Here is a 9,439-nt window from a genome sequence, read left to right as displayed (position 1 = left end):
ATAATTTTTTTGTAGAGACAGGGTCTCACTATGTTGTCCAGGCTAGTCTTAAACTCCTGGCCTGAAGCAATCCTCCTGCCTCAGCCTCCCGAAGTGCTAGGATTACAGGTGTGAGCCACTGAGCCCAGCCAGTAAGTCTTGACAGTGTAAAAGTACAACAACTCACAAACATGACAAAACTGAGAGAGGCAGATAACAAGAAGCATAAGAGTGCTGAAATCCTCATCTTTTATAGCAGTGAGTCAACTGATACTGCCTGAAACCAAAACATTTAGTTGAGGCAAAGAAAAAACCCCACAGCTTTGACCTCTCCTTAAAAAAACAAACAAACAAACCCTTTGTAACCTTAGAGAGTTTTTTGTTTTTTTTTTTAGAGAGGAAATAATGTATTTTGTGGTAAAGGAAGGTATTTGAAGTCCAGCAATTCTTTGTTTCCTCTGTTAAATAAAGCTAAAATTGTTACTTTTATTTTTCAGATGAGACCATTTAACAAAAGTCCATCCATCCATCCATCCAATTGTCTTTCTCATGTGCATTCTGTAGGAATCGTGGCTACTGGAGGGGTACAATGTGGCAGGCAGTCCAGATGCTTCTATCTGTACATATGTGTAGAAAGATGGTTAGAATGAAGTTCCCATAGTGTTAATGCCTATTTCTTGGTGGTAGGATTTGAAATTATTGTTTGCATTCATTCAACTTTGCATTTTTCAATATTTCTTAAAAATTTTTGAGCGTCTACTCTTTTTATAAAAAAAGATTTTCCCTTAAATAAAAACAAAGAAATCAAATTTTAAATTAACTATTTGACCTTGAACTTCCCCCATGTATGAGGCAATCCAGAATCTGTGCTTGTTTTCACACTCTCTTGCTTCTGTTCCACCTCTCGAGCTACAAACTCTTGACTCTGCAATGCCAATTTGAGCCCTTCCATGTCCTCTTCCTCCCCAGGATTTCTTTTCCCTGTGAGGTCCTAGTCATTCTCCAAGTATCCTGGGGGAATAAATCCATGCTGCAGTTTTTGCCGCCTAAAGACATCTGTGCCTCCTTCCTTCTTTGAGCCTGGTGTCGTCCCATAGATTGAATGTTGTTTATCTTACTCAGAAATTAATTTAACAGAACCCTAGGGTTTGTTCACAGTTGTTTTTTGTGATCAACTAGAAATTATTTATCTATTCTGACTTTCTGTTTGGATACCAAGATTTTAATTAATTTTACCATTTTAATAATGCTACATAGAATACTATATACAATTAGAAACTATTTTTTTTTTTTATTTGACTATCCAGCATCCAAATCCCTGCCTTCGGGGAATTCCCTGTGGTATGAACCTTTGTTCCACATGTCCGTGGATACTGACAAGTCCGGAAGTGTGCATCTCACACACATCCCATCTTGTGGACATCCAGACCTACACTTGCCCAGTCACTCAAACCAGTTTGGAGTTGAAATCTGGAGTGAGTGAGTGAAGCAAAGAAATAGGGTGAGTGGAGAATTTATTTTGGTGGCAGCAGTAGCCACTAGAAACAGCACCATCCGTAGCATCCATGTCTCCTGCTGATGGAGGGAGACAGGTGAGTGAGCTGCAGCCTCTATTGTTCAGCTATGGCTATGAGTCTAGCTGCTTAGTCTTCCTTTGTTCCTGCCTGTTTTCAAAGCCTGGCATCTTAGTCTTACTGGTAATTCTGTGGGCTACCAACAACCTTTCAATAAATGCCTTTTCCATTTCAATCAGCTTGTATCAGTGTCTATTGCTTGCAATTTTAAAACCTTGACTGATACTATACTTATGCTCTGTGTATATCTATTTGTATTTTAGATTATCGGCAGAAGACCCCAGCCTCAAATTCAAATTCTGATAGTTGTCTAATTATTGCTCATTCTGCCTATGCTTTTGACAACCTATTTGGGGTTTTTTGTTTGTTTGTTTGCTTAGTTAACAATGGACTCCTCCATTTTCATTTTCTAGTAATTCATTCAAGAAACATGTATTGTCCTAAATGATGTGTTGGGATTGAGGGATAAAGAGAAAAATGGCATTATCTCTTACTGTCAAAGAGTTCAAATTCTAGTGTTAATATAGATAAAATCACAAGGTGGTAAAGGTGGAGTAGAGCTGGGCACGAGGTGTTACAGAAGTAGAAAAGAAGCAGCCAGAACAGTGGCACCTGAGGAGTCAGGAAACTCCACCCAGCGAAGGGACCTTCGGGGGTGAGTGGAGGTGAGCCCCGCGGGAGGGCACAGGCAGTCAGCACTGGAGAGACTCGAGGCAGTACAGTACGTTCATGAAGCCTCTTGAAAGTTGGCTTTCTAAAGTGGCAAGTGCAATGGATGTGTCAGCACTGTGTTTCCCAGCCTTGTGGTGTCAGCCGAATCACCTAGGGCTTGTTAAAGTTTAGATACAGAGGGCTCCTCCTCCAGACTATCTGATTCAGTAGATCTAGAGTGAGGATTCAGTAGGTCTAGAGCGAGTCCTCATGTGACTCACAGGAAAGGAACACGGTCCCAAGGAATGAGGCTAGAGGCAAACCTCATGAAGGGCCTTGTATGCTAAGAAGTTTGAACTTTATCCTAAAGGCAAGGTAAAGACATTAAAGGATTTTAAGGAGAGTAGTAACTCGATCAGATTTGCGTTTTAGAAAGTTCACTCAAGCAGTAATTAAGAATGAAAGAGAAAGATTGACGAAGGAAAACCAGTCAGGTTATTAGAAGTACAATACTTTGGTCGAGAGACAATATGTATCTGAACTAAGGCCGTAGTCTGCAAAACAGAACCAACAGGATAGAATTACTACCAGGCTTGGTTACTCTCTGTGGGGTTAAGAGGACAAGAGCTTAAAATGACAACTAGCCTTGGGGCTTGCACACTTTGTGGATAAAGGTGATGTTATCTGGGTAAGACAGAGAAGAGAAAAATAAAACAAAACCCAAAAATGACGAGTTCAGTTTTGGCCATGTTGAATTTGAAGCGCAGGTGGGGTGACGGTCAAGAGATCTTATACATATGAGTCTGGAGCTCAGAACATGGATCTGGAGAGAAGCTAGAGACTGATTGTCTTCCAGATTAGGTGGAAGTTATGTCGGTGCTATTCAAAGAACTGGAAGGAAGGCAGTGGTTTCCTGGCCAGAAATTGCATACAACGCAATGCATCTCAACATTCCATTCACCTGGAGACTCATATCAAATGAAAATTCTAGGCCCCACTGGCTGAAGTCTAAGGTAGGACTCAGAAATCTGCATTAAAAAACAAAACTCCCTAAGTGATTTTGATGAGTAATTGGGTTTCAGAACCACCGTATAGGATGGTAGTTCCAAAATGTGCTGCACATTTGAATCACCTGCTGCGCATTGGCTTTTGAAAAGTCTCAAGTTCTACCCCATACCAATTAAATCAACATGTCTGGGTGGGGGCCAGGTGTTAGCATTTCATAATGAACCCCCGGTGACTCCAATGTGTAATAAAATTGGGAACCACTGAGGTAGATTACTGATGGCTAGATTGGGCCAATTGAAGTGTTTACGCATAGCAGCTGAAAGTAGTATAGTCCAAGGCCTAGGCATGAATATAACCAAGAAGCAGAGCCCTGGTTAGAGCTGAAGGGGCACCACCAAGCATTACATCTGCAGTGAAGATGAAGATGGTAAAATTGACCCATATGACCTCAGAAATAAGTGCCAGCCTAAAGATAGGAGACTATAGGCTTACTAATGTTTTCTTGAATAGAAATAGTAAAATAAGTAAAAAAAAAAAAGGTGTAGGTTTTCTTAAAATTTGTGAACTCACAGTTGAAAGATTCTAAGTGAATTTATTTGAGATTGTACTGGGAGGAAACAGAGGGAGAAATGAAGAATGCTAGCAAACCCTGGAGGATAGGATCCTTTAAGAGGCATCAAAGGAAGTGATACTATTTAAGAGAAATGGAAAGGCATGTGGGAGAAGTAGGAGCAAATTAATGAGGGTGATGTTGCAGAAGTTAATGGCAGAGAGAATTTTAAGGAGGGAATAATCAGTAGTGTTGAATGCTGCGGAAAGAAGTGATAAGAGAACTGAAAAATGTCAGGTGGACATATCTCTTCATTCCTGTTAGAAACACTTGGTGAGTAGGCTGCTTTTTCTCTTGCATCCTGCTTGATAACCATATCCTAACCTCAGGCAACTGGTGCATTACTGTGGGGTGAAGTACCGTTGGAACTGCAAAGCCCAATTGGCACCATCCCTTCTCAAGCCTTCGTTGCACAGGAATGATTGCATTTCTAACAGAAGCATCCTGAAACAGTTCCATAAATATCAAAAGGAAAGGAATAAAAGGCTGGCTGTGAGCTCTGACTAAAAGGAGTAAAACACTTTAGAGAGGTAAGGGCTAAGAGGGCTCTGATGGAAGCATCCAATTAGTCACCGCATCTTCTCTATTCTACCTCTGCAACATCATTTCTGTCCATGTTATTCCATCCTCACGCTCACTGGTCTTGTCCATGACTTAGTGAACAGCTCCGTTACTGGGCTTTGGGCTTCAGAATCTGGCCCATCCAACCCGTCCCTCACACTGGCCATGCTCACACAGCTCTTCCCTCTTGGAACTTGCTTTCTGCATCCCATTCCCTTCCCCCAAAAATGAAGGAAGGACAGACTTGGGCTCTGAGTCAAGAGTTTGGTTTGGTTCCCTGCTCTGCCACTTACCTGTCATGTGACTTTGAGCAAATAAGCCCTCTGGGCCTTATTTTTATCTCCTGTAAGAGGGGTAATAACAGTGCTTACCTGGTAGGAATGCTATGAGAACAAAATTAGCTATATGTGGAAGGTGTACAGTAAGAGCTATGTGACGACATTAAGCAACTAATCCTGCTCAGATTCCATATTCTCACCTAGAAAATGCCTGTGAAAGTCGTATCTACCTTATGGAGATTAAATTAGAAAATGCACCTAAAGTAAATCAGCCTAGTGCCTGGTACACACTAAGCATCAACAAACAGTAGCTGCTATAATTATTAAATCCCATGCATAATAACACCTGTGAATGCTTTCCTGTTCCCAGTTTAAATAAATCATTTCTTACTCCATGCTCTGCTCTTTGTTTTAGTTTTAATATGGCCATTATTTCTCTTGCTCTTTCTTTTCTTTGTCAGTTGTTTACATCTCCATACTCCCCTCCAGGTGTAGATTGAGGACAGAGAACCATATTTCATTACTCTAACTCTTACACAGTATAGAAACATGCCATGATTTTTAAAAATTCACATAGTAGGTGCTCATTACTGGTAGTTGAATTACTTTTTTTTACATTTTATATATTTTTTCTTTTAAGTGTATATTGTGAATGTTAATGATGCTCAGTATGCATGCAGTGAGAACGTGGGAAAACTCTGTAGGTTGAAGTGTAAATTGGAGTAATCTTTTGGAAGAAAATATGGCAACCAGACTTTCCAAAAATAGAGGACTAGTTAAATACGTTAGAGTATATTGATATGATGGAATACTACGGAATATTTCTATGCCACATTAAATAATATATACATACATATATATGCTAATATTGAAAGATTTCTAAAACGTATCATAATTATAAAAAAGGATATAAAGCCATGTAAATTGTATCCTTCCTTTTGTGTAAAATTAAAGGTAGATAAAATAAATATGAATATATGCAGACATGCTTTTTAAAATTACTAAGTATAATAAACAATTGTTCACTTTGAGAGGGTGGTAGGGCAGAATGAGGGAAATGAGACCTTTCATTTTCCATTTTGTAAATTTCTGCACTGTTTAAATTTTATAATCTTATACATGTGTTACTCTTTTTTTAAAATATTGATGAGAAGAAGATTAGGGCCTACCTTTTCTTTTTGGATTGTTTCATTCTTTGTACCTCATTGCATTATTTTGTTTAAAAAGGTATTGCAAAAATTTTCCCATATTAAATGTTTTTCAAAATCCTATTTTAGTAGGTGTATAACATTTCACCATAGGACACATATCATGATTTATGATTTATTAACCCTTTTTGTTGAGTATTTAAATTTACAATGTTTTGGCACCTATAACACTGAAATGAATATTTGACTATTTCTTTACATACGTTCTGGAAGTGGAATCGCTGATGCAGTAGTAAAATGTTGCCATTCGTAGCCTTTCTAAGAACAGCAGGTCTTACAATACCCTCCACAGTACTTTGAAAGGTTTAGTGTCAACTTTGGAATTAGAAGTTTGGAAGAGCTAAAACTCTCTATACAACAGAGAAGAATTTTGAACCCCCAGAAACAATGGTCAGGGAGAATGTGACGGGAAATAGGATGGAAGCCTGTGTGCTTTAGCGATGCGGCCCCTCCCTGTGAATGGGCTTCATTTGGAGACTTACGGAGAAGCTGAGTCCTTATATAGAGAAACAAAGGCAGCATATAGCCTGGGGCCAATTACATCACAGAGCAGAGGCCTGGGAATAAACAGGAACCATCGAGAGTGTCACCAGTCAGGGAGCTGGGGATGGAGTCTAATGTAACTAGCTTTCTCAGGGGCACTTTCCATCTCTCTTTACCGCACACACTCCTCCTCTGAGGACCTCTGGGTTATGGGCATCATAAAATTTTGTGATTCATACTATCAAATTGCCTACTGGGGGGGGATGTACATGTTTATGCTTTTACCAGCCATGGAGGAAGAGGCCTGATTTGCCCCACCGTCACCAGTAGTGGGCATTATAGTTTTTGAATCTTTAGCAGTTTAATAGAAAAAACAAATTCTCATTGTTTACTTACATGACTTTAGGTTTCAGAAAGGTGGACAATTTTTTCACCTTCATCTCATTCTTGCAGAAAATATAAGCCATCAAACATGACCTTCTTTATCAAAACACAATGATATTACAATAGCCAACGCCTACATGGCACTTGGTATGTCGCAGACATTTTAGGTACTCTTAAAAATATTAGCTCATTTTAAAATTTACGTAACAAATCTATGGTATAGGTAATACTTGCCCCCATTTCACAGATGAAGAGATTGAAGTCCAGAAAGAGCATAATTTGTCCTGGCTTACAGTAAATGGAAGAATTTGAGGCTGGTTCCATAGTCTGTGCTCCTAACTAAACTCTACCTTTTCTTCCTTGCTCCATCCTCTGCAAACCCACCCTGTCATCTCCCCTCCACGTCCTTTAGACTCTTTTAGGCCAATCCTTCTGTTCTCCTTTGATTATATCACTCCCACCTTCTAAGAGCTCTCTCCATCCATTCTCTCCCTCCCTTCAGCCCTAATATCACCCGCCTTAAAAAATGTAAAGATGAAACAATCACAATTCAAAGAAAACAACAAAAACCCTGTCAAACCTGTATCTCCTCCCCATTCCCACAGCTTTTTTCTGTATTATTGTGCACCAAGTCTCCACTTGTTCACCCCCCATTCCTTGTCAGCTCATTCCAACCATGCTTCCACTAGCCCACTAAAATCGCATTTGCCGTGTGCACCAATGACTTCAGTATTTTCAAATCCAATGGATCCTTCTTTTATTGGATTTGATACAGTTGACCATTCCCACTTCTTGATATGCTACATTCTTTTGGTTTTCATTCTGTGCTCCCCGTCCTGATTTAGTCCTCTTCGTTAGCTCCTCTTCCTATGCCTGCCCTCTAAATCTTAACTTTGCTGAAAATTTAGACCCATAATCTCTTTTCTTCTTACTGTACTCATTCTCTCAAGTTGACCATATTCGGTTTCATGGTTTGTAAAATATTGTCTAACTGGTGATGTCTCCCTAATTTAGCTTGCATGCCAGTTCCACTAGGATGTCTCGCAGGCATCTCAAACTTAACCTAGCAAAACGGAAATTCTTTATTTTCCTCCCAAATCAGAAAACTTCTTCCTCATCTCCTATTCCTAATAAATTCTGTGAGGTCAAGTTGTTTTGATGCCTAGAGCCTAGCATAGTTACTAATACACAGGGGGTGCTCAGTAAATGTCTGAGTAAATGGATGAATTGCAATTTTTGTTTGAGATAATTCTGAATTCAAACTGCTCACCTACAGACCTATAATTGGTTAATAAGGTAAACTCAAAATTACTGGAAGAAATAATACATGTGGTAAATGACTTTGAAAATGAAAGGGGATTTTCAACATTTTTGAGTATATAAGGTCTTAAAGTTTAAAGGAAATACAGCTCAGATCTCTTGTTTTATAGATGAGGAGACTAATGTTAATTTACTTGTCCAATATGACATCAGTCTTTTCAGAGCTGGTGTAGGACTTTAGTGTCTTGTTGCAAAATAGTATATTGTGTATAATTTCACTATACTTAATTTGTGTATGTGTTCCTATATTTGTGAATATATTCGTTGTGTATATATGTATGTATATGTGTATATATATACATATATATTGATATAATTAATTAATACAATGAGTATTTGTTTCACTAACTGAGAATACCTTAGATAATCCCTACCTACTCCTGAAAAGTATCCTCAGAGCCTAGACAAAGTATCTGACAATAATGGGTGATCAATAAATACTGTTGACTGAGTGACCTACAGACTTTTAAACTTAGTAACAACTAAAAAAACCCTAAACTTCTTCCTTTATAAACCCAGTGACAACAATAAAAACCCAGGATCTATAGTATGAGAAGTATGAATGAAATTATAGAGTTGATGGGACATTTAGAATCAAGCTTGTTTTTAAAAATCTGGAATCTGCAGTTTTTCAAAAAGGGGGCAAACCATTTCTTTCAAATTTTCTTTGTGTGCCAGGTACTTTCCACATCTTATCTCATTTAATCCTGGCAGCCCAGCAAGATAGGTATTGTAATCATTTTACATATAAGGAGACAAACTCCAAAAAAATAAGTAATTTGCTCAGAGTTGTAAAACAAATATGCAACAAGAGAATTAAATCCAAATCTCAAGCCATACCGTAGGCCTTTCCACCTCTGATGGACTATCATTTCCAAAACAGTAAGATGAAAGTGCTGTTTTCTCCTTACTAGACTACTGAGTTCAAATGAATGTTGGGTGGGGAAAACGGGAGGAAGAGAAGAATTATACCTATTTTTTTTTAAATTAAAAAAAAAAACCCCAAAAGATTAAAAAAAACCTTAAGAGTCATAAGAAACAAACTCTAACTTATTTTTTCATGTTTAGATCAACTTTTTTGAGCATGATTTTGGGGTGTGGTGGCTCCCGCCTGTAATCCCAGCACTTTGGGAGGCCACAGCAGGAGGATCACTTGAGGCCAGGAGTTAGAGACCAACCTGGGCAAAGCAGAAAGACCCTGTCTCTACCAAAAAAAAAAAAATAGCTGGGTGTGGTAGCACGTGCCTATAGTCTTAATTACTTGAGAGGCTCACTTGAGTCTGGGAGTTGGAGGCTACAGTGAGCTGTGATCATGCCTCTGCCCTCCAGCCTAGGTGACAGAGCAAGACCCTGTCTCATTACAAATAATAGAACCAGAGGATG

This window comes from Propithecus coquereli, unplaced genomic scaffold, assembly GCF_000956105.1.
Source record: "Propithecus coquereli isolate 6110/MARCELLA unplaced genomic scaffold, Pcoq_1.0 Scaffold98, whole genome shotgun sequence".
In the NCBI taxonomy this organism is placed as follows: Eukaryota; Metazoa; Chordata; class Mammalia; order Primates; family Indriidae; genus Propithecus; species Propithecus coquereli.
Note: the sequence above shows the minus strand (reverse complement) of the source record.